The sequence below is a fragment of the Caretta caretta genome, chromosome 8 (genome assembly GCF_965140235.1).
Source record: "Caretta caretta isolate rCarCar2 chromosome 8, rCarCar1.hap1, whole genome shotgun sequence".
Lineage (NCBI taxonomy): Eukaryota > Metazoa > Chordata > Testudines > Cheloniidae > Caretta > Caretta caretta.
Genome location: NC_134213.1, coordinates 17,854,694 through 17,881,416, shown reverse-complemented (window position 1 = coordinate 17,881,416; position 26,723 = coordinate 17,854,694). Strand labels below are relative to the sequence as shown.

Sequence of the window (26,723 nt, the reverse complement as noted above, 5' to 3'; positions counted from 1 at the left end):
TTCAATTTATTTATAAGGTCATATCTCTGTGATACCAGCACTTTATAGTTTTATGAATTGAAATGGCAACCAATGAATTTATAGGGAGGGTTAATTTTGAAGTTCCCATTAACTTCATTGTTCTATCTGTGATGGGGTGTTCACCCCACACCAGCCCTGAAGGTTAAGGTGGCCCAGGTAGGGCCAACTGACTATACAGGCTGCACTTGTGGGAGAGTGGCTTGACTGAAAATTACTAATGGCTGTTAAAGCCCAGCTGGGGGAGAAGCTAGCTAAAGGCATACATTCAGGAAAGGTTGCAGCAGGAAGGAGCTGCCATGGGGAAACTACCAGGTATTCTCTGAGTTTAGAGAGGGGAAAAGAGGAAACCAGGGGAATGGCATAAGAACTAGCCAGCCCTGGGATCCTGGCCCTGAGGGAAGAATTTACCCAAAAGGGTGGAGAAAAAAGCCTGTGGGAGATGAAGTAGGAAGCAGCCCAGGGAAAGAACAGTGAGGCTGGAAGACAGAGATTTTCAGACTTTGGCTGCTGATTGTAGGGTCCCTGGCCTGGAACCTGGAGTAGTGTAGTGGGCATGGATACCCTTACTAGCCCCTGGGAAGTGGCACAAGATTGTTGGATTTGACAGCTGATCCAGAAAGAGTTTAGTACTGCAGAAGGGGAAATTATATAGGGTATGTCTACATATCAATTAAATACCCATGGCTGCCTTGGGTCAGCTGACTCTGGCTTTCAGGGATTGGGCTGCAGGGCTGAGAATTGCCATGCAGACATTTGGGCTCAGGTTGGAGTCTGAGCTCTGAGACTTTGCAATGGGGGAAAGTTCCCAGAGTTTAGGCTCCACCTGAACCTGAATGTCCACACAGCAATTTTTAGCTGCACCGCCTAAGCCCCCCAAGCCAGTGGACCCAGGCAAGCCACAGCTGTGCCAAATCTTTTATTTTAGTGTCGTGACCTAGCTGGTGGGATGAGTCATGAAGAGAGAGCACCCCAAGTCACAGAGAGACAGGCCACAGGGCAAGTGAACGACAGAAGAGTTGCCAGATTGGATGAGATCTGATTCCCCAGACTGCGACAAAGAGGCACCCCAGTGGTGAGTGATCCCCGTGCCATAGCCATGGAAACATGGGGCCTAAACTCTCATTCTTCAGTCTATATTGTCAGGTCCAGACTCTCTCCTTTCTTGGTTCTGTTTTTGGGAGCACTTTAAAGCATCTTATGTTTTTGCTAAGAGGCAACTTTTGTGATTGTTCTGGATGGATGGTTTTCCTTCACAGCTCAATACCACTGTAAGTATTGTTCTCCCCCCCCCCACCTCCATTACAATTTTTCTAATGTTAGTAGCTCCTCATTATTCTAAACTTCCTGCCATTAAGCATTTTACTTGTCAGTAGCTGGCTGAGTTGGATGGGTTGATGAGATGTTCTCTCATTCTTTCCATTCCAAATAGCTTCACTCTACTTTCTCAGACATTATTAATATCACTGTTTTGTATTTGTTTGTTGTTGATATTAAGGTAGGGCTCTGACTCTAGCCAAGATCAGGTCCCCGCTGCACTAGATGCTGCAGAAACAGAAGCGGACATAGTGCCTACCCCAAAGAGCTTATGTTCTAATCACCTTATTTATGGTGGTGAAACATTTAGAATAAATATGAGAGGTAATCAGCCAAGTGTGTTAAGATGGAAAGTTCCCTATCATTTGGCTACACAAGACTCTGATGTAAGTAGGCTAGGAAATCAGTAAAGTATTAATGTGGTGGCAAACGTGGGCTTGAGAATCTGCTGTTCACTTACACTATCATATCCCAGCAAAGAAGTTACTTTCCAAATACCGTAATTTACTTTCGCAAATAACTTATGCTTGATTTGTTTGTGGACCTCAGTCAGAGCACTGAAAGTAGAAAAAAATTCTGTTTGTTTTTAGCCCTGAGTGATGACTCTGAGTTCAGCCACATCAGCTAAAGGTCTTTCAGCTCCATAAAATGGATTGAATCAGAGTCATTTCTGAATAATGCCTTAACACAAAAGTAAGTGCCTGGGAAAGGGGACAGTGGCATTTTCTAGTGACAGGGGCACTGGAATGGAAATCATGAAATCTGAAATCTAGCCTTGGCTCTCCAACACTTGCTGAAATCTTGGACCAATCAGTTAATTTCCTTGGGTCTCATACTCTATTGCTTTGTACCCAGTGTAATAATTTATACCTGTGCAAAGTGCTACAGAATCAGTATTCACCACTCATTTGCATCAGTAATAGCATTTTGCACTATGTTGCATAGATGTGAAGATTTGCACAAAGTGCAAGGTAGATGAGAACCAGGAACTCTGCCTCTTCCCAATCTGTTCAACTGAGATACCTACCTTTGTAAATTGCACAACTTTGATCTTCAAATTAAGTGTATTTAGCAAATTATTTTATTACTATCTGTTGAAATTAGATCCACATAGATAAGAAAATATGAAATAACCTTTAAGACATTCTCTATAGCTTCCTTAAGAAGAACCATGCAAGATTTGATGAAAAGTAAGGTTACTTAGTGAGATACTAGATTAAAACATAGCTAGCTTCAGAGACCGCATGGCTCACAGGACTGATAGTGGCATACAAAACCTTTGTAATGAAAAAGGCCAAATTAATTCTTGGTGTACTACCGATGGACACATACTGTAATTGCACTATTAATTAATTTGGGTCTATGCTACTAGTTAAAATGCTGTTGATTTTGTTGTGAGTGGCAGCTGATTTACCCATTTAGCCCTCTCATAACCAATGGCCAGTTCTCTAAATGGAGGGTCTCTATTCATTTCTAAGTGCGCAGCTGTCCATTTCAATATTTATACTAACAAGTATCCTTGCTGGCAGTATCATCAGAGAGCCCAAGGATTGAATGGATACAATGGATTTGATCTACTGTCCACTGAAGTCAATGGAAGTCTTTTCCATTCAAGTCAGTAAGAACAACCCCCTTTCTCTTAGAGGTTGTTGCTCCAGGACAGGCTCAAGGCATGTTGGCAGGGCACTATGGGGAAGCAGGCACTATTGTATTCATCTTACTGATAAATAGAAGAATTAGTCACTAGAGGAGTTTCAGAGGAACAGCCGTGTTAGTCTGTATTCGCAAAAAGAAAAGGAGTACTTGTGGCACCTTAGAGACTAACCAATTTATTTGAGCATGAGCTTTCGTGAGCCACAGCTCACATCTGATGAAGTGAGCTGTGGCTCACGAAAGCTCATGCTCAAATAAATTGGTTAGTCTCTAAGGTGCCACAAGTACTCCTTTTCTTTTCACTAGAGGAGCTAAGCCATCTCCTTTAGTAAACTTAACAAGTTTAGGTTAAAAAATGGAAAACAAAAATTAAACTGGTGCTTCCATAACAATGATGATTTTTCCTTTCTCCTTTTAAAGAATGAACCGTTTGTTTCCATTTTTCTTTCATTTTAAATAGATTTGTCAGCAGCTAACTTTTTGCTCTTATGTTTTTAATGCCTTTTTCCTGAACTCCATTTATAATAACTATTGGACAGAGACAATGAATCCTTGCTGAGAGACAAAGCCTTTCTGGAAACAGTGTCTCTGACAGCTTCTTTATTGGCAAAGAGGCTATTTAAATGAGAAACTTGTGTAAGGGATGAACTAGCTGCCCCCATCTAATGGCAATTGGAAACTGATGAATTTTGCATAGGCAAACAGGTGACCTTTCTGCTTTTCACTCAAATTACGTTCCTGTCAGCTGTTTACTTAGAGTGACAAGGTCCCAAGTCCCCAAAGATCTCTGTTTTGTCTTAGAAGATTAAAGGATGGCAACTGCTTTCAACTTGATTATCATCATTGTCTCAGGGAGATTTTATACTTCAGAAGTCAAAGTCATAATAGCCAAGCATACAGCAATTATTTGCAAATTGCCTTAATGTATTTTCCAAAAGCACTTTTTGCACTTGGTAATTTGTTTATTTGCTAAAACCATTAGTGCACTAAAATAACATTTCCATGAACCAAAATGAAGCCATTTGCAATACAGTAACTTACCATGGATCTTGCCACTCCCCCCACACCCTATACCCAAACACATTTCATATTGAAATATATTTTCCCCTTGATTATGTATTTACTGACCTGAAAACAAAGTATCTGTGATATTACAGCTTGAATTAGCTCTATTTTCTGTGACTGTGCACTTGGCATTTAAAAAAATTAATTTGGCCTCTGTTAAAGCCCTTTGTGTGTTGCTTTCTGTCAGTGTTGTAGGAAATGACTTTACTGATGGAACTGTTCATGGAAATACTAAATTTTAAACAAATATTAGTCAATATGCTCACAAAGCATTGAACTTCTAAACATGAGTATTTTCCCTGGAAACATGAGTCTGAGAGCCTAATTAATCTAATCAAGGAACAAAAACAATAAAATCAGGGATTGGAATAGAGTAGTATTCCTTTAAATAGTATGGTAGCTGTCCATTGGGTTCTCCTCTTTTCTTGAAGAAACCTCCAGATCCTTAGAGCAACAGTATATGTGTGTGTGTGTGTGTGTGTGTGTGTGTGTGTGTATATATATATATACATACATACCTAGTGTGTGTATATATATATACATCTAGGCTTTGTATGCTTGTATATAGCTAGAAAATACAACTATTTAGAACTCAGTTGGTGTCTTTATGGCTCTTTCCTATTCTTTCTTTCTTGTATAGAAAGTAGAGACACCAAATGACCTGTGTATTCAGTCAAAATTAACCAACACAACTTCTGAAATGCTCTATCCTTGGTCAATTAGTTGAATGTATAGACCACGAATTATTTGCAAATTTTGAATCACAAATAAACGCAGGAAACCTGGAAATGGCTCAAAATTCTAGAACAGAAAAAGGAAGCCTAATTCACTGAATAAATTATTAGCTATAGATTATTCACTCATCTCTAATGTACAGGAGGCTGATAAAAGCTTGTGCAAATATAAAAGCTGGTCCACAGAGCATTCATTAAAATGTTGCTGCCTATGGTTGGACAGGAGAGAAAGGAGGACTCAGAGGGTCTTTGCATGATTATAGCATGATGTAAGACTTATCCCAGATTTCACTTTTAAAGCATCTCACAAATAACTCCCAACCACCTTGTGAAACAAGGAAGTCGTCTCATTCCCATTTTACAAATGGGGAAACCAGTCTAGCTAGATTTTGGCCCATCTTGCATACCTGCAAGGAATTAGTTCCCTTGCCTGATACCCCCATGACAGGAAGCAACAGGGGAGTCTGTGGGGGGAAGCAGTTGCCTCGGAGTGGATACTCTTTCTTCTACACTGGGGTGTAGGGACTTAAATGAGAGGCTCTCTCTCCAATAGCAGTGTGCCAGGGGGTATACAGTGCACCACAGATAGAACTGGAGCAAGGTATCTCATTCCACTCCTGCTCTCCATAGCTGGGGCAAATCTAAACTTTCAGAGTCACCGTCTGCTTCTGTAACCCACAAACCTCCTGGGTATGGTGTTCTGTCCCATGTAGTGGCAGCGAGACCCCTTAGAATGAGAGATGGTCTGCTCTACAGCCTTAGTTAAGGGCCTCGTGGCTTTTAGCTCATGGGGTAGAGGCTTATGCACTAAGCTGCAGAGGTCCCAGGTTTGATCCTGCCTGCCACCAACTGGGGTCTGTCGGCATTGCAGTTCCTGGTCTGCTCCTAGGGCAGTGCAGCTAGGCTCTGCCCCATATGAGTCTTGTGACAGGCCCTTAATTGAGCCCGCAGAGAGGTGAAGAGATTTTTGCCTAAGGCCACAGAGTGACTCGGCCACAGAGTCAATCTAGACCTTAAGGTTTTGAGAGTCCAGGCCTGTGCTTAGAACATGAGACTTCACTTCTCTCCTTTGTAGGATCTTCCTTACCTCCATGAATTTTTCATGCTGAGACAAAAAAGCAACACAAAACAAAATAACCCAAAGCTAATTTTATGTCTCGCTAAACAAAACGCAGAACAGCAGATGAAACAAGAAAATCAACCCACAAGCCCATTTGACAAGGTCACGCCTAGTAAAAAGGAGTTATTTTTCAAGAGCCAGATGAATTGCCTCATATTCACTGTCTATCCGCGCCATAGAAGACTGTTGTGGTGGCAAAACATTGTCATGCAAGGACTGACCTTGCCTCATGGGGTCCTATCATTACCAGAAGAAATGGACACTGTTCTCCAACTGATCCACTATATTCTAAATAGCTCTAGCTTCTTAATAATAAAAAAGGCCTGACCTGTTAATGGCAGGGCAAGTAAACATAAAGTACATTTCTGTATTTGATAGAAATCTGCAGAGGTTAAAATAATTTGTAGATCTTTACAGATAAAAAGCTTATAAAATGTCAATTTAGTATGATTTATCTACGAATCTCAAACCATAAAATCCTGAACAAGACCAATTTAATGTAAGTCTTTAACTAACAGCCGATTGTTTGATTTGGCCTGACCAGGTGCCTCAGCAGTGTGTCCTTGAGTGTAGCAGAGACTTGTAATAGTGGGACAGCTTAGAATAAACTACATGCTGTTAATGAAGCTTTAACTAGTATCACCTGGCAAGGGTTTATGTACTGTCTTTATAAATTTTTTAGGTTTTGTTCTACATCCCCTGACTGTTTAGAGCCTGAAACATTTGCGCTGTGTTTGGCTATGTGCACAGCTATCGTAAACAAATCTATAAGTCACTTCCCATCTAAAGGAAGAGATGAATATAGTACTGTAAGCAGAGTCCTAGGTGGATGTCACTGCTGGTATGTTCCACTGAACAAGTGGCATCCTCTGCTCAGTTGGTTTAAAAAAAAAAAAAAAGAGAGAGAGGAGTTTTCCTGTGGTTTGATAAAGTTTAACAAAGCAAAACAAAAAGGCAAATGTGAATGTTAACCACAGTGTTTAAGGACTTGGGGTCAAATACAAAGGGAGAAGCAGCTGTCAATCACAGGCACACACAAGATACACATTCTGGGGAGTCAGTTTTTACTGGTACTCTAACCAAACAGGCTACTTCTCTCTCCAGAACAACTCCTCCCAGAATATAGTGCATGAAGTAAGCTTACAGTTGTCATGACCGAAGTCAGTCACTCAGGGGCACTCTAACTGAAACAGAAAAGCTCATGCATATTTCCATACGTATGTTGGTAAAATGACAATTTGTCTAACACAGATTGCCTGACTTATTGAGAAGCACCCTACGCTCCGTTATGAATTTCAGCAAGACAGGGAGGCCCAGTAGGATGGAAAGGGTGCTAACTAGCCAAAGTGTTTTTCAGAAGTTTGGGTTTGGTTTGATTTGATTCACTATCTTCAGTGCTGCTTAGTTATTTTGGGGCTATTTTCAAACCCTAACTTGGATTCAAACTTGCCACATTTCCATCAAATGACACCAGCATAAAGAAATTAGAATAAATGTCTTTTCCAGACATGCCTGAAGCCGTGCCATGATTGATTTTATTTATATACAAATCTAAATAGTTCAGAGTCTTTGTCTTTCTGTCCAGGGAGGTTAAATCACAAGAAACCCTGGCAGCAGCACACTGTACACAGAGTTCTACAGACATAGTTATTTCTTTATATTATACAATGCAATTGACTCTAAATTGCATTTTCTTGTTTTAATTTATTTGCATGAAAAAGATGGCATAGCATAAATCATCTTGTATAGGTTGTCAAGTTATTTGTATTGCAAACATTGTTGGAAAGAAATTTGCAGACTAGGGGCTTTGGAAGGCATTAATTTTTAGTGATCGGTGAATCTCAAAAGGTGATGAATGAGGTTCAGTTCAGCTTGGAAAAACATCCCAAAGTTTGGGTACTTAGCAAAAGCTTATCCAAGACATCATAGGAAACTTTTGGTAGCTCTATCTGTTAGTAGGCTGTCTTACACCAACTCTTTTCTCCTCCACCAAATAGCATTGATATGTGACGCTCCCTTATTTATTTTGTTGAAACATCTTTTGGGGGTAGACATATGGCACTCTTGCTTCCCACCCCTTGTTTTCATGGGCTGGCCTAGCAGCTTCTGCGCTAACTGTGGCTGATTGCCTTTAGGTGAAGGCCAGGAGGAATGGCTAGTGTTTCCATGATCCAGCCATCCATCTCAAAGATTGCCTGATCCTTTCCCTGCTATCATGCAGCAGGGGACTCCACAATGACATTTACATTGTGGCTCCTGATCCTAATGGCTTCAGATTTCACCCTGGGCTAATAAATACCAGAATGATATGAGAACTCCAAACAGCATGGGGAAGAGATTGAAGGAAGAAGGTTCTCAGATTCTTCAAGCTTTTCCTGCCCAGGCTGCATTGGGGGTGTAGGTTGTGCCAAAGCACTAGGGGGCCTTTACAATGTTGAGTGCTCAGATCAGCAGGCCCAGTGGAAAATACTAGAACCAGCTACTGCAGAGCAGCAGTGGGCAGTTGGGCTGCTTTTGGAGAGATCTAACACGATGGGGACACAAGTTTTCTGGTCTCTCCCTCTGAAGATAATAGGACTCGGGTTGGTATCATAGAAATGTAGGGCTGGAAGGGACCTTAAGAAGTCACCAAGTCCAGCCCTCTGCACTGAAACAGGACTACGTAACCCTAGATCATCCCTGTTCTTAAACCTCCAATGATGGGAATTTCACAACCTCCCTTGGAAGCCTATTCCAGAGCTTAACTACCCTTATAGTATCATAGTGACCACTGAGCTGTTTTTTTCAGGGTTACAGTAGAACCTCAGAGTTACTAATACCTTGGGAATGGTAACTCTGGAAAAAAATGTTATGGTTGTTCTTTCAAAAGTTTACAACTGAACATGGACTTAATACAGCTTTGGAATTTTACTATGTAGAAGAAAAATGCTGCTTTCCCTTTATTTTTTTAGTAGTTTGTTTAACACAGTACTGTACTGTATTTGGTTTTTTCCCCTCTGCTGCTGCCTGATTGTGTACTTCCAGTTCCAAATGAGGTGCGTGGTTGATTGTAACTCTGGCGCTCATAACTCTGAGGTTCTACTGTATATCAAGGTATGTTACGAGGAAAACTGTAGCATTTATAAGTCATTGTTTTGAACTGGAGAAGTTTGATAGAAACAGAAATTTGTCACTATCTGAGAACCTGTCTGAGTCAAATGGTGGATTTCAGTCCATTTCTGAGAGAGAGAGAGAAGTTCACAATGCATTTTTAAAAAAAAACCCAACCAAAAACGAAACTAGCCCATCATAATTTGCCACTTTAGCTGTGGGAACTGAGAGGACAAAGAATGAGCTGGGGTGTGAACTATCCTTTCGTCCCTGGAGGTTGACATTGAAGATCCTGGCCTCTGAAACAGCTGCTTTGTGCTGCTCTAGCAGTGCAAAGCAACCTTAAAGCCGTCTTAACTGGCCTGGTGTGTGGGGGAACACCCACGTGGCATAGATTCTAGGGGCCATTGAAGCCTGGCATAATTGCGACTTGTCAACCCCCGGCAGTGAGAGGTATTAGTAGAGTACAAACCTGACTTAAATCCCTGCCCCCCTCTCCAAACATAGCTCTGATGCAGCAGAGGTTGTAGCCCTTTGGTGGAAACCTTGCACTGTATCTGTTCTGGAGGTAAAGAGAGGATTGTTAGGGTATGTCTACACAGCAATTAAACACCCACAGGTGGCTCAGGTCAGTTGACTTGGGCGTGGTCTGTAAGGCTGTAAAATTGCTGTGTAGACATTCAGGCCTGGGCTCTGGGACCCTGTGACAGGGAGGGTCTCAGAGCCTGGGCTCTAGCCAAAGCCTGAACATCTACATGGCAATTTTATAGTTCTGTAATTTGAGCCCTGCAAGCAGGGGTGCAAGTAGGGCAGTACCCTCCACTACGCAGTACCGGCAAGAGATTTTTAGTGGTCATGGAGTACCGGAAAGAGTTGGGGCTAGCCCCCGCCCTGTGGGGGTGGGGTTGAACTCTGCTCCTTAAAGGAGCAGAACGGGACTAGGGAGGACATTTTTTCTTTATATGGCTTTAACAGCACAATACATATGCTAACAAACTTAAACAAAGCCTTTAAGTTTGTTAGCATATGTAATGTGCTGTTATGTTGGTCAGGAGTCCTCAAGTGGGGAGGGGTAGAGGGGACAGAAGGTGTTTAAACAGGATTTTTTTTTTTTAAATTATGTTTCTCCCCATTGGTCTGAATTATCCATGACAGCTATATTGCATCACATCAAGTCCAAATCATTAGAAAAATGCCTCTGCTTGCACTGACCAGAGGATGTTTGTATTCTGATGTCAGCCCAGTTCTGCAGCCTGACAGGAATCGAGTGTTGTCCCCAGTGTACGTAGAATTCTAGTTTGCAGCCAAATTAGTCTAACATGCATGTTGTTAACTGGAACTGGAGCAGCAAAACAAAGAAAACAAATGCCTTATTTTCCAGCTTTGTGGGTGAGAGAACTATAAGTGAAGATTATAATGCTGGACTCTGGTGGCCTTAAACCAGCTGCCTCAGGAATCTGCCAAGAACCTTGCTGAAAATATGTTCCTCATCTTAGCAACAGAGCTAAGACTTATCACACATCTGCGCACCTTTATTTGAATGAAGCTCCTTCTGATCTGACAGCTCAGGCATTGTCAGTTTCATCCAGAACAATTTATAAACTTGGAACCTAATCCTGTAAACCCTTAATCATTTGATCAATCCCATTGAAGACTATGGGACTATTTGCATGACTATGGACCACTTCTGTGGACCGGTAAGAGTTTCAGGAGTCCGCTCCTATAAAGGAAGTTAAATCCCCCATTAAAATGCAGTGTTTGGTTACAATACCATAAACTACCTTTTAGGATACAGTTCTACTTAAAATTTGTTTTAATAAGTCATACATATGTTGAAATGGCTCCTCACCCAACTCCCATATTCCATCTAAACAGATTGAAATACTACATATTTTGGGGGAAAGTGAATAGTTAAGCATGTTGATGTTTGTATATACAAAGGGGATGTCAGGGAACGGTGAGAGCATGGGGGCCACGGGCTGGGGTGGGGTGGGGAGGAGTCACATGCGGAGGTCACATGCCCCCCCTTGTGTCCTTCCCATGAGTGCTGTACTGGCAAGAAATGATTTCTACTTGCACCAATGCCTTCAAGCCCAAGTCAGCTGACCTGGGCCAGTTGTGGGTATGTTTGCTGTGTAGACATACCCTTAATCTCCAAGCCTGTTGTTCTTGACACTTTTCAGAAGCACTAATTTTGCTTAAAGACAGGATAATTTGAGACAAGGTTTCAGTGCCAAGACTACAGTCTGAAAGGTGTTTGGGGCTTAAAAAAGAATCAGCTATCGTCCAAAGCTTTTATCTCTTCTGCTGAGTAGGAATGACTGAGACTGAGGCTTTAGGAAGTTGCTAATGATTTTTTCTTTTTGAGTGTTTTTTTATGAGTGAGACAACAATGGGAACTTACTGTTAGATTTGAGCCAAAGCTAAAAGAGGTGAAATTCTGCTCTCAGTTATGCTGGTATAACTCCAATGAAATCACCTTGTATTTACAGCAGCGTAACAGAGAGCAGATTCTAGCTCAAAGACTTTAAGGGCAGCAGCTGAGCAGTTCAAAGAATGGAGTGGGCTGGATTGCAGTTAAATGGAGGAAAAAAGCTGCTCTTGTGGAGAGAGAGATGAAAAACTGACACACCCCTTCTGAAAAGAGAATAATCAGGCACAAGGCAGGATATTTTCACCCTGCCTCCATTTGCTGTTTGGTTCTCATTAGAATGTTTGTTTAGTAGCATCTGAGGCAAGGCAGTAAGAAGACTGGGAAACTTTAATGAGCTCTGGAGGTGACTGTTTCCCAATTGAAAATTTGATGAGATGTTGTATCTTAAATCCAGCACAGCATGTGCACAGAGTGAACAAAACAGCAGAATAAAATGTATTTTATTAATGATGAACCAAGGCTGGGCATGAAAGAACCTTTTAAATATCTGAAATGTTAAAATGCATCCTTTCCCTTCAGGAAAGGAAGTATTCAAAGGGACAGGGCTGATGAACTGAGTTATTAAATTGACTTGGCAGTGATGAAAATAGTATGGACGAGAAGACTGTGGTATACTTCAAACACACTTACTGCAGTAATGAACATAAAGCCGTGTTCTGGCAAAAAGTTAGAATTGCTTTATGTACTGATGCAGAGTCTCCAGCAGATGCTCATCATCTGGAGTGGAGCACAACTCAGGAGTCAAAAGCACTATGAAAAAAAATAACAAGCCTCTTAAGGTGGGGTGGAAATGGAAGATCACAAGAGCCAAAGCCATTGCTGGTGTAAGCAGGAGCAACTCAGCCGCACCTAGAGATGAAACTGATCCATTGGCAGAGCTTGTCCAGTTGCCTGCCAATACGGGAGATAATGGTTTTGAAAGCATAGTGATGTTGCTCATTCTGGTGTTATGCTACTAGTGGTTTCATATCAGCTGATTGATTTGAACAAGTCACTTATCACTGCCCCTTAGCTTATTTACCGGTAAGCTGGATCTACTCTCCAGTACCTCCCAGGGATATGGTGAGGCTTGTAAAGTACTTTGGGATCCGGGGCTGAAAGGGACTATAAGCATGCAATATTAGATATATTTGCAGTGTTGTTGTAGTCATGTAGGTTGCAGGAGATTAGAGAGGAGTGGTAGGGGAGGCAATATATTTATTGGACTAACTTCTGTTGGTGAGACCAGCTTTCAAGCTTACACAGAGCTCCTGAAGAAGAGCTCTGAATAAGCTCAAAAGTTTCTCTTTTCTCAACAGAAGTTAGTCCATTAAAAGTGTGCGTGAGTACGACATTTCTATGGTGCTCCAGTTGTCTGCCACAGGTCTCGCATGCTAAAACTTGCCAAATTGTTTTTCCTTTGAACTGAACATTGCCACACTTGGTTTCTACCTGAAAAAGTTCTCTGGGATTTGGCATTCCAGCGAGTTGCATTAGTACCAGGGAATGGAATGCATTGCTTCTGGCTGCACTGGCTGTTGCCCACCCAGAGAAGACTGAAGGGGTAGCGGTCAGCTTGACTTTTCCAACAGGGAAGCAAAGCCATACTTCTCACCACGTTCTCATGCAGGCTTTCCGTGACCCTGCCCTTCGGTGCAGTAGCACTATACCATTTCCATTGCATTTCAGAGTATTGGCAGGCAGAGGGCAGAGAGAAAGGATTTAGGACTTGAAATGTGTGATTTTTAGGAATTAGATTGGAGAACTACTTCATGTCTAATTTTTGGACAATTAAGACCTCTTGGAATGAGACCTGATATATTTCAGACTTCCCTAGGCATGGGAATGAATCATTTACAGTACAGGAAATTGGCTTCCTAGGTTTACAGTCTTCCCTATACCGCTCTGCCTCCTTTGGTAGTGACACAGTTGACTAGGTCTGTGTAATATCTTTTCCTCAGTTCTGTGCACTAACTACTTTGACATTCTAATCATGACTGCACTCCGGGGTTTAGAGCTTCTCTCTGTATATGAACCATGCCTTAACACCAGCAGGGCTCATCTTTGACAAGGAAGCTATTTTATTACTCTTCTTTAGCGCTGATCCTCCAAAGACTGAGAACTGCAGAGAAATTGAGATCTAATTTGCTCTCTGTTTTGTCAAATGAATTCTTAAATTTGTGAAGATTTGTCCACTCCCCGTCTGTTACTACATTCCTTAAAGTTAAAAGGGATTTTTGGTAAATGAGGGGGAAAGAACTAAATGAAACATTTACACTTGAAAGAATTCAGAGCTAGGAGAGCATACTAAATAGATTAGCTGCCTTGACATTAATTCAGTTTTATTATGAAATGGCTTTAGAAACCCATACACAAACAGAGCTCTTCTAAACTGGCTGTTTAAATGTCTTACACCAATGTCAATATTGCAAGTAAAAATACAGATATACAATTTTCTACAGACACAAGATGGGTGAGGGTAATATCTTTTATTGGATCAACTTCTGTTGGTGACACAGACAAGGTTTGAGATCAAAAGCTTGTCTCTCTCTCTCTCTCCAGCAGAAGTTGGTCCAATGAAAGATCACTTCCCCCACCTTGTCTCTAATGTCCTGGGACCACCATAGCTACAACCCTGCATACAGTTTTCTACAAACAGACTTTTTTTAGCATAAAAGTTCTTCAGGCCACAGGCTGTATCTTCTGTTTCTACAACTTTCAGGATAATGAGGCCCTAAACCTGATTAGGACCTCTGGACACTACAAGAACAGAAATACTTAGAGCTCAGCTGTTGACCATTTATGCTCACTGGTGAGTAATTGGATCATTGGGTTCAGGGGATTAATCTTGAGTAAGGGCTTCACAATCTAGCCCTAAATAACAGTCTCACCATTATCCTCTTACTGCTGATTTTATAGCCCAAGATTAGGTGCCACTGCCCATTAGGCTGATCAATATTCTCCTTGTTTCCTTGTGTTTCCCCATATGTCTGTATCCAACTGTTCTCTTGTCTTATACTCGGATCCCAAGCTCTTTGGGGGCAGGGACCATGTGTTTGTGTGGCACCTACCACAATGGGATCCTGGTCCATGACTGGAACTCTTCAGTGCTACAATAATACAACAAATAAAGAAAATACTGTTATGCCTTCCATATATAGGAAAACATGCTCTTAAGTCTAGGATGTTTGTTTTATTTATTTTACAATAAGGAAAATGGAAAGGAAAGACAGAAATATAAAATCTCAAAAGCTGAATCTGTCTTATTCTGAGAACCTCCACTCTGAACCCCTTATTTCATGCTGGGAGACAGGACAATCTGACGCCATTGAATTCAGTGGCAAAACTCCATTTGAAGGCTCAGTACACAGAGAACTGAATCCTAGCTACACACCTCACAGATACTCAGACAAGCCCCTTAGAAATATATTCAATACTTCTAATAGTTGTGTTTATCTAATGGTAAACCCAAAGTGTATGTTAGCATTACTGAAAAGACAATAGGAAACCTACAGAGATTACTTACCACATAGACCCTTACAAGCCTGAGAACCCAATGAAAGGTTAATTATTTGGGGTCACCCATAGGACCTGTCCAACTCTGATCTTTTTTTTTTAAGATGGCTGTACATTAAGCTTAATAAAGCCTCAAATAGGGAGGAGACTTCTGGGCTTTTATTACTTGACTAGTGTGATTATGCCCGCTGTCCTCTAGAAATGTATTTTAGTGTGGTTAATTAGTAATACAGCTGCTACAAGCTTTGGTTGTTCATGAACAATAGAGCTGCAACTAGCTTTGTCTGAAGGTTGGTTCAGGTGAGCTGCAGAGGTTTAACATTTTTCTATTCACCCATTAGTCTCCTGTCCAGATCATATAACTTTTGCATTGCTTTAAAAAAAATCATTTATTTTCTGCAACAGAATCCAACAATTTATTTCCTGCTCCTATTTTTAACTCAAGATGCTTCTACATAGGGACCTGTAGAGAATTTATTGGAAGAAGTTGCATTAGGCTCAGTTCTCAAGATGATCCCTCTTCAGAAAAGAGAGGCAAGAATATAGATCTGTTCCTTTACATACATAAATGTATATGACGCCTTCAGCAGCATCTGAGCAAGAGGGACTGGCAATGCCTTGGGAAGCAAGAGCAGGCATATTACTTCGGGAGTCTTCAGGAACTTACTCAGCAGCAGATGAATCCATTTAAAAAAAACAGTTCAGTGGTTTTTAAATATAAATCACCATTGGGAGGACTGAACCACCTATTGAGTTTCGCTGCAGCATCCAGCCCCCCTCTCAATGAAAGCTTCAAAAGCTATTTTTAAAATGCCAAGTGTCAAGAGCTTTGAGTGGCTGCTAGGTTTCACTGCACATCTCCTTGTGGAGCAGGTGGGCCTATGCTAAGATAGCAGCAAGTACTGTAATGTTAAATAAATCTGTCTGTACTCATTAATGTAGAGAGTACTACTCACAATTCCTATAATTTCCCATGCTGCTTCTGGCATAGGCATGTTATCTTGTGGTGCCATGTTAGTGTAGCTGTGAGGATGAGAATGTGTTACTTTTCTTATTTTCCCAATTGTTTTTATTATTATTATTATTTAATCATGTTCACAATAGTGTCTAAGGGCCAACCAAGAACAGGGCCCTGTTGTGTTAGCCATTGTACAAACACAGACAATTAGACGGTCCTGCTTGGAGTTTACAATCTAAATAGACAAGACAGACACAGCATGGGAGAAGGGGTACAACACCTCAGCAGAAAGAATAACTTGATGGCAGAAAATATTGTTAGTTCTATGGTGTTTTTTTCCCTTTTGGCAAAATTAATATTCTCTGAATTGCTGTGTATACATTTTTGTACTTTTTGATGCCTGGAGTTATTCCACTTTAATCTTGGATTTTGTTAGATCTTGCAAGCTAAGCTGGTTGGAACCTGGCCAGCACTTGGATGAGAGACCTTCATACGAAACTCATGGTACTGAGAGAAATTTTGTGATTGGAGATGGCACTCTTTTGCGTCAGCACAAACCGATACCCCAACATGGGGTTAGGTTTCCTATGATACTGCATGTGCCCTCTTTCAGAGGAGAGGTAAAATTAAAGTTCATGACCTTTTTCTCAAGAGTGTTAGTCTGCATGCCCTGGCCAAAATCTAATTTGTATAATTGTCACTTTAAAATTCCCCAGGAAACATTTCTCTTCATTTCCTATCCTAACCCATTGTCAAGTTTTAGTATGTACAGCTGCAGCATTCTCTAGAAGGACTGAGTAAAAAATTCCTGCAGACAGCCCCAGAGTTTCAGCTACTCACATGCAGTTGCATGCATACATTGGCATATACCTAATTTATTTGTTTTCACATATGCCTACATGTATCAGATATTTGCATGCATCATCGGCCAGTTAGATTCCTCAGTGGTGGTGTTGACATGCAAATTACTAATTGCTCTGGATATTTCTGTGCATGTTAGGTACAAACAAATGTGCAAATGCAACTGCCAGAATTTATGGCCCCAACCCTGCACTAAGCTCCATATATAGGTGCATCCCTGTGTCCATGTGAGCATTTGACTTCGTTACTCTGCACCAGTTCAGGTGTGTGGAAGAGCTCCTATTAAAAGGGGTGACCATCCTACTGGAATGCACTACAGGACACTGAGGATGCTGAGCAGAGCAGAGTGTTGCCTGCTAAGCTAGAACTAACTTTGTACAATAGATTTCCTTGTGTTAATGTGAAGAACACGTGTGGAGCTAACTTTGGAAATCTAGCTGTAATTTTTAAAGCATTTGTGGATCTTTAGCTACACTCAGCAAATACACTGATGCCAACTAATATGCTAACTCTCTTACTCACATGGAGAAGTAATTACTCATGTGAGTAATCCTATTGACTCCAGTTGGACTATATGCTGCAGTTCTAATTCAGCCACTCAGCAAAGAACTCTTTTGTTGTTTGGAACACAAATGCTGCTGGTGCTAACTTTCTAGTTCATTAAACAAAGCATCCTGAGAATTATCAGTTGCTTAAACAAGTCAAGGATAAGTCAGCTTTCAACCATAAAGAACTCCACTCAAATGAAAAAAATGTTATGTTTATATTTATTTGCTGTTAATTTGAAGAAACACAAATTTGACCAGGACATACTAAGTTTTCTGTGACTTCGCAGTCAAAAGAATTTTTTGTATGGAAAGAGGTAATGTATTTTTAATTCAGGCTTGCAAGTCTCATGAGAGTTTGCTAGCACTGGCAAAAACTCTGTTCATTACTGTGATGAGGCTGATACTAGAAAAAACATATTTTACTTGCCCATCAAATAATGTCACAAGCTCAGGATGAGGAGAATTTTGCCAAGTTATTTTAGTGGATAATGGTCTGTTTAAGCCTTCTGTTGTACCAAATAGCTCAGATGAAGGAACTTTTTAATTTTAACTATCTCAAATAAACCTTGAACCTCTCCCTTATTCCAGCCAACTTTACAAAATGTAATATTTTACCATACCTATCATGTATGTTTCCTGTGTGTGTTCTTATTACCAAATATTCCAGTTCTTGACTTTTTCACTCAGTGACATTACAGTTCATTGTTTGTGATTCCATTAACGGTGTGGAATCAGGTGGTAGGTACCTGTTTGAAAGGTGCTGCCTCTCCTAATTAACACAGTCAGGAAAATCATCTTGATGGGAAAGAAAGTAGGAAAGGAGTTTTAAAATTTTAGTCCTAAAAAGCCCAATCTAAACCCCATTGAAATCAATAGAATTCCTTCCATTGATTTCACTTTCAGAGTAACAGCCGTGTTAGTCTCTATTCGCAGAAAGAAAAGGAGTACTTGTGGCACCTTAGAGACTAACCAATTTATTTGAGCATAAGCTTTTGTGAGCTACAGCTCACTTCATCGGATGCAATAGATTTTTGCATCGGGCCCTGAGTGATTTGTAAACTGATTGTGGGCTTCCTACTTAACTCACTGATTTTTGGACACTCCCCCACCCCACCCCAACTACCAGCCCTGCAAACTCGTCTTAGAATCCAACTTGAATTGTGATTCCTTCTAAACTGGGCATCACCAGACCTCCTTTTCCAATTTATGTCTTTTGCTATTTTATTACTGTAACTCCCCACTCTGAAGTGCCATGTGTATGAAGTATTGTCTGGTTTTGCAGCTTTGAGTTGTCAAATGGCATAATTCTATTGGAGGTCCTGTGAAGCATGCAGAAAACACAGACAAGCTGTAAGTCCTTCACCTTTTTGTACTTTTCATCACTTGTTTCTTTGTGATTAATTTATTTTTATAAACTCCCAAAACAATAACATTCCGCAGTTGGAACTTGGTTAACCATTCTACTGAAGATGGAGGATTCACAATAGAATCCAGCTTGCTCTTCAGATCTGTGTTCAGAGTTACTAGCATTACAAAAAGAAACTTTAGTCAAAAAGTAACAGATAAAACTCCGGCTAGTCACTTAAGACTGTCCATTCAGCAAGAAGGGACTATTTTTACACAGACATTTTGCAGAGTAGAACAGAAAGTTTACATTCAATAGCAAGGCTTTTGTCATAAATATAAAGGGAAGGGTAAACACCTTTAAAATCCCTCCTGGCCAGAGGAAAAGCACTTTCACCTGTAAAGGATTAAGAAGCTAGGATAACCTCGCTGGCACCTGACCAAAATGACCAATGAGGAGACAAGATACTTTCAAAGCTGGAGGGGGTGGGGGAGAAACAAAGGGTCTGGGTCTGTCTGTGTGATGCTTTTGCCGGGGACAGACCAGGAATGGAGTCTTAGAACTTAGTAAGTAATCTAGCTAGATATGCGTTAGATTATGATTTCTTTAAGTGGCTGAGAAAATAAGTTGTGCTGAATGGAATGGATATTCCTGTTTTTGTGGGTTTTTGTAACTCAAGGTTTTGCCTAGAGGGATTCTCTGTATGTTTTGAATCTAATTACCCTGTAAGGTATTTACCATCCTGATTTTACAGAGGTGATTCTTTTTTACTTTTTCTTCTATTAAAATTCTTCTTTTAAGAAACTGGTATTTTTATTGTTCTTAAGATCCAAGGGTTTGGGTCTCTGGTCACCTATGCAAATTGGTGAGGATTTTTATAAAACCTTCCCCAGAAAAAAAGGGGGTAAGATTTGGGAGGATTTTGGGGGGAAAGATGTTTCCAAACGGTTCTTTTCTAATAGTAAACCCGGTTAGACGTTTGGTGGTGGCAGCGAAAGTCCAAGGGCAAAAGGTAAAATAGTTTGTACCTTGGGGAAGTTTTAACCTAAGTGGGTAAAAGTAAGCTTAGGAGGTTTTCATGCAGGTCCCCACATCTGTACCCTAGAGTTCAGAGTGGGGAAGGAACCTTGACAGCTTTAATCAAAAATGTTATATATTTTTCAGTGCTTCTTTAGAAGTAGTTACAGACAAAAATCCTGGCCAAATTCCAGTTTGGGTAATTCTATTCCACCTCCTTAAATTTCCCCTGCAGTTTCAGCTGGATCGGACATCCTCCTTCATTTCTTCTCCTTTGGTAGTTATGTAAGTGTGCTGTCAAACTGCTGCTGTGCTGCATTCCAGGGGAAGGTGAAATGAGTCTTTGGTATATGAAGTTTGTAGAGTGCTTTGGAATCCTGCAGGATGCTGAAACACCCAACATTATTGTCATGGGCTAGAGTGGCAATCCAGGAAGGGCCAAACTAGTTTTGCCAGTTTTGATCTCAACTGAAAGTCATGGGTTTGAAAGTTTGGATCAGACCTCAAAGTAGTGGAGATGGGGGAAAAAAGGAACATAGGGTGGTATTCTCAGGTCTATTGTAACTATTTTGTGCTGGTCTTCCAGGGTATGTCTACACTGCAATAAAACATCCTCGCTTAGGGTGACTATATTTTCCCAAAGGGAAAATGGGACATGGAATGGAGCTGTCCTGAGCGTGCCTTCCTGTCCTCGCCCACGGACGTGAGCCCACCCTCCTCCATGCCTCATGTCCGAGGCACTCCTTTCTCCCTTGCGTGAGTCCAGCACGAGCCTGCCCCCGCTGCCAGCGTGGGTCCAGCCTGAGGCCTCCCTCCCCACCACACACGAAGCAGACCCAAGGCTTTCCTGCCGCCCGCCTGTTGGGCTGGTCTGAGACCCCCTCTTGCTTCTCTGCACATGAGACCAGCACAAGTCCCCCTCCGCCGCCAGTGCAGGCCAGCCTGAGGCACCCCTCTCGCCCCCTGCGCATGGGGCCCACTCAAGACCCCCTGCTACCCACCCACACAGGGCTGGCCCAGCGCAAGCTGCTCTCCCAAGCCCTCCCTTCTGCACAGGGCTGGCATTGCCGCTCCCCACCCCCACCCTGCACATAACCCTCCACGCCTCGCTAGGGGTCGCACCTCACTTTTTTTGGCAAAACTGGGCATTTGTCCCAGCTGCTCTTGACAACTGATCATCAGTTGGGAAGAGCAAACATGACGAATGCCCAGTTTTGCCATAAAAGTCAGGATGACCAGGATAGGACTTAAGAAAAGGGACTATGCTGGCCAAAATGGGACGTGTAGTCATCCTACCTCAGTTGGTCTATGTCAGCTGACTCAGGCTGCTGGGCTATAAAATTGCAGTGTCGACCTCTGGCTTTTGGAGTTAAAAGAAAATTCTAGAAAATTGATTGGGTTAAATAATGGGGAAATCCCTGACCCCAATTATACAGCATCCCTTTGTTCACGAAGAACCCCAGTCCAACTCTGATCCATGGCACAGAATCCCCATGTCCTAGGTGTAGATGGTGAAAAAAGAATCTCTGTAGCAGAGCAGGAAGGAAAAGAGACTGTGAGGCCTTGACAGATTGATGGCCCCTTCCTCTGTCTAAATCTTTGTAGATTAGCACATCTATTTTCTTTCCACAGATATATTTGTTAGCACTAAATCATCAAACTCAATCTGTAAGGGAAGGATATATAGCCTAGCTCTATTGGGCATTCATATTGTTCACTTGTCACCAAGACAAATGGGAAGGATAGGTAAGATAATTTCAACCCTATTAAGGGCTAACAGATGGCCATGCACATGCTAGTAATAGGACACAGGGATATGTTGTCAGTCTTAGTTAACATGCCATAAAGCATAATTACATAATAACTGAATCCCCACACATGATGTGAATAAGTGAACGGCATATATTGCTTATTTTGTAGAAACAGCTCCTCCTTTTTAAAATGTTATATTTTTCTGTCTCTAGTCTGGTTGAAAGAAGGTGGGTGCCTGGGACTGCTCAGGACAGGGAGTGAGTTAATTACAGTCTTAGCTCAGTCACTCCAACTTCTGGCAAGTTCATTCTCTCTGTACTTCTGTTTCCCCATCTTAATACTCTTCTATACCACAGGGATGTGTGGCTTCATTAATTCATGTTTGTTGAGTGCTTTGAGATCCTCTGATGAAAGGTTCTTTGCAGATGTAAAGTTATTGTTTTGATTTAATGACACTACATCTCTCTCTCTCTCTGTCTCTCTCTCTGACACACCATACATTTCTCTCCTTTAACTGTCAAAACACCCAGTTTTACATTTTTATTGAACTACTCCAGGGAGATATGTGCTACAGATACACTGAGCTGAGGTTTCTATTGAACGGGTCTCTTGTGGGTTTATTCAGGGAGCATTAACTTAAGATCCTAGTTTTATGGGAACTGTGCTTCTACTAGAATATTTTGGCTTAGATTATTCATGGGATAGGGAGAGTTTTAGACCTGAAGTCGCATAAGACTGATTACATAAGAGAGAAGAGACAACTTCTAGAACAAATTCAAAATATCTTTTAAAGGTTTGCTACTGCATTTTAAGAAAATCCTAATTTGATGCATAAGAGGGAATATTTGAGTTATTTTTTATTTGCTGGCCATCATGGTTCACTTTAAAGTCAACCTGAGTAGTCTCAGGTGCTGTAGTAACAGTAAAATAGTATCATAATGAACATGGAAGAGACTGGAATGTTTTCGGTCTCAGAGCTGTACATACATCTCAGGGCACCTTGAGGTAGTGTAACAATGGGCTAAGACAATGTGGGAGAGATTTTTTCAAAGGCATGGACACTGAAGCAACAAACTCCCATGGGAGTTTGGGTACCTAACTGCCCTTCACATCTTTGCCAAACTTGCAGCATTACCTTGAGCCCCAGATCTCTAATTCTCTGTAGTCCCTCCTACAGTAAAGAGAATACAAAGCCCGCAATAGAGATGGTGCAGCTTTGGAATGAGAACATTCACCAGCAGATACCTGTGCACTTTTAACCTTTTCCAGATTCCTAGATATTTTATGTTGTAGACTCTACACACCAGTAACTAGTTGGGACATTCCCTCCAGATTCCTGAACCAAAGATGAGACTGAGCTTCAAAGTATCTTTCCTGGGTTTTATGCTTAGACCAGTACATGTGTGGACAAGATCTTATTAGTCAGTTTTGTGTGATACTTGATCTGAGTTGTACATGACCAATCAATAGCTCACCACAAAGGCTCAGAACCTTATTTTAAGCAGCTCCCAGAAACTCTGGCAAAATGGGATCACTTCATTGTTCTTTATGAAGCTGAGGATTTAACAGAGAACTATCCCTCTTTCAGCCCTCCTTTAGGGTGCTGACAACTGACTTCAGTGGGAGTAGGACAAAAGTCCCATTGACTTCCATGTGCCAAATCAGAGCCTAGCCTCCATTGAGATGCACAAATTAAATTAGTAGGGGTATTGCAGGTGGGAAAGCTGACTGGGGAAAGGCTGGGAAGTACCCACTGGTGAGAGTGTGTTACGTCCCCCTCTGTGCTGGTCCATGGAGGACATGAATTGTCATAGCTCCCAGTTACAGAGCACTGGCTTTTTAGCTCAAGCTGTAGCAGATCCCGTAGAGGTCCCCCATTCAGTCCCCAGTGTGTTGGCCAAGAGGGTGACTGGCACATGCTGTTTATGGCATTAGCCACAGTTATTCAATCTTCTTTCGCTGAGCACTAAAATAATTCAGATTCTTTTAAATCACAGAAAAAGCCCCCTTCCAAGCCTGCTCAAACCTCCCCCACCTGTCTTCATAATGAGGTTCTACTTAATCTCCTATTAGGTAATTGCTCCTCGGTTTCAAAGGCATAATAGTCTAAAACAAACTGTATCAACTTTGTGCTGATTGTGAGTAAACAAATTACTTAAAGAAGGCAAATGTATTTAAATGTTTGCAAATACTAACTTAAGATGTAAGCAAATGGCGTATGAAGAATTAATTTGGTAACTAATTTTGATGCATGTAATTGTTTTAAAATGAGAGGGTGCTGGAAATACTTGAGAGTAATTGTGTAACTGACCAATAAGACATAGCAGCTAGTGGAGTTTAGTGTATATATTTAGATGTTCCTATAAGGCCATCTGATTTTAGTCATGCAAGAAATTACCTAGAAGGCTTGTCTTACTGTCATACTGAAGGGGACCTTGTGCTGGATCCCAAAGAAACTTGGGGTGCTACTGGAAATGGTGCTGCTGAAGTCAATGGGACTTCTCACTTGAATAGGGCAGGGAGCATTTGTCCCTCAGTAGGACAGCAGAACTCTTTATAATAAGAAATAAATGTTATTTATTATTTGGTAACTCGTGCTCAGAGGTCCCAGCTGAGATCCACGTCCCATTATTTTAGTTGCTGTACAAACCTAGTCCTTGCCCTGAAGAACTTGCAAACTACACAGACAAGATAGAAAATGGATAGGGTTGTAAACAGAGGCTCAGAGAGAGTCACTTGCCCAAGGTCCCACAGAAGTCAGTGGCAGAGCTGAGACTAGAACTTGGGTCCCCTGACTTCCAGTGGCCTAGCCATTGCTCTCAAGGCAACATCTCTTTTAAAAAAAAAAAAAAGGACGATTAATCTTGGGCAAACTTCAAACTGAGTAATGGCTTCTCATGTAACTTTATCACTTCAAAGTGTCGTTCTGTTGAGTTAAATTTCACTCCAAGCTTCAGAAACTGGACTTTTAAAGTTATTTTGTGTTTGTACTTCTGATGTGGAAGTCGTCAATACTTTGGCCTCACAACATTTTTAAAAAGTCCTGACAAAAACTGAATTTCATTTCCCATATCTGTAGGTACAAACAAAAAACCGATTATGAATAACTTCCAGTTGATGTAAGGAATTTATTTGTCCGTTTATTTTACTAGAGTGTAGGCTGAAATTGAAGTTCTTGATTGATGATCTATGGGAGGGAACATTTGTGAAATCTGCTGTTGCAACCATAAAAAAAAAATACGAAGGGACTTAATGGATTATATAATATATGGGTCCTAACTGAGTGCAGGAAGATAAACTGTATTTATGTGAATGGACAAAAAATCATGTAATGGTAATGCTCACCCACAACCCTAAAGTAGCCCTCTTTCCACCTTTTTATATGGAAATATGCCCAATAAAGTTGTTCAATAACTGAGTCATCAGAAATAACCTTGAAAGTAATGCTGCTAGATGTAAAAGCAACTCTAGGTTACATGAATAACTTTCAGTCTACCTTAGTAGAGGAGTTAGCTTTTAATCACCAGCTGCTTCCCTCCCTAAATAAAAGTGAGGAGCTGAGGCCAGTCCTGAGGTTTTATTTTCAATGAGGAGAATAATAGGAAGAAAGGGAGGAAGAGCAGCTGAAAATTAACCTTTTTGAACATGATATGCAACAAACCCATAGCTCATTCTGCTAAAGTGGAAGTTTATAGGTATGCAAGTCATGTTAGGAAAAACAAAAACCCAAGCAATTTTGTAGCTACTGGATGATGCAGGAAGGAACAACTGCCAAGATCATGCCAGGCACTAAAACTTGATTCTCTCAAGCTGAAATCCTTGCTAATTTTTTACTTTGGCTCAGATCATCAAAGGTATTTAGGCACCTAACTCCAATTGCTATCAATGGGACTTAGGTGCCTAAATAACTGAGGATTTGGGCCTCCATTCTTAGGCAAAACTCTAGGTCACATAAAAGAATTGTCTTATTTATGGAGAAATTTTTACTAAAATGCAGAAAAATACTTCATCTCGCTCTTTATTATTGGTACAAACTATGCTACATTGAGTCTTATTTGCATGGAAGTTTGCACACAGATATAGTAAGTCTTATGTGAACTAAGGAATCCTAAATGCCTCATAGCTCAGTGACTTCCCAGATCTTTTGTTCTGTGGATCAGTATGTCAGATTTTTTTTAATTCCTCAGCCCTCCAATATTTGACTCTCAAAATATTCTGTGGTCCATGGGGAAGGACTCCACCAACTGGTAATTGTACATAGACCATACATTGAGAACCAGCTCTATAGCCTTTTTATTGAAGTCCCTACTTTATTATTAATTGTACTCAATAACCCCGTTTTCATTGGTTTAAAAAAAAGCTTACGCATGTTGAGCATGCCTCTTGCAGGTGCAAAGTATCTAACTAACTACCTATATATGCAAATGCTCAAATGCATATGAAAACTGGTTGTTAGGCATACAATTACCTGTTTGTGCAAACAGGTATATGCATGGGCAAGTAATTGTTTGCACGTGTAAGTGCAAGAAGAATAAGGAAGACTCAGACTCTGATGGCTGAGCCACCATATATGGCTTTCCACAAGGACAGTGACCTTTAGGCCTCACCCCAAGTTCTTCCCTAAGGCATTCTCCAACTTTCATGTCAACCAATCTATTCATCCCCTTGTCATCTTCCTAAATCACACTCCTCTGTGAACAAAATGAGACTTCACTCATTGGATGTTGTAAGAGCCTTGTCTTCTTATTTGAACAGGACTAAGCCATTTAGGCACATTAGCTGCTCCTGCAATTGAAAGTTTGGCCCTGTAAATTTCTGTTGCATAGCAAATTTAATATCTGAAAATTCCCATGCATGGCATCATACTGTGTAAAGATGGCACAACATTTCACTACCCAAAGTTATTTAATCTTAAGGAGAGTAGTTTCATTGATATTTATCTTTGATCACTGGGAACTGAGAGGGAGTAACCTTAAAATTCTGATCCTGCATGATGCAGCTATAAAGCAATTTGGCACTTTCCAGTTTTGTGACTGAAGTCTGACTTTAATGAAAGCAAGATTAGGTCCATTTGATGTACCTGGAAAAATGAACAATTATTACCTGTGCTGGTAATTATGTAATCTATCTAAATGTAGTCCAGGTGTATAGATTAGAGCTGATTGAAAAATGGGGTTGTTTTCTTCAGAAAACTTGCATTTTAAAGTGGCAATTTGAATATGAAATATTTGTATTTGAAAATGCTACCATGGTGCCTCATGGGTGCTGTAGTTTGAGTGCCTCAAGCACTCATTCCCCTATATAGGCTGGACTCCC

The 26,723-nt window shown here is 41.0% G+C and overlaps 1 long non-coding RNA gene across 1 annotated transcript in view; it reads left to right on the top strand.

Moving 5' to 3' along the window:
- Window positions 1-26,723, top strand: part of LOC142073074 (uncharacterized) — a 184,620-nt gene that overhangs the window by 17,021 nt on the left and 140,876 nt on the right. Inside the window, exon 2 of the long non-coding RNA XR_012669762.1 lies at window positions 947-1,093. This is a non-coding gene — a long non-coding RNA (uncharacterized LOC142073074). The remainder of the gene's footprint in view (window positions 1-946; window positions 1,094-26,723) is intronic.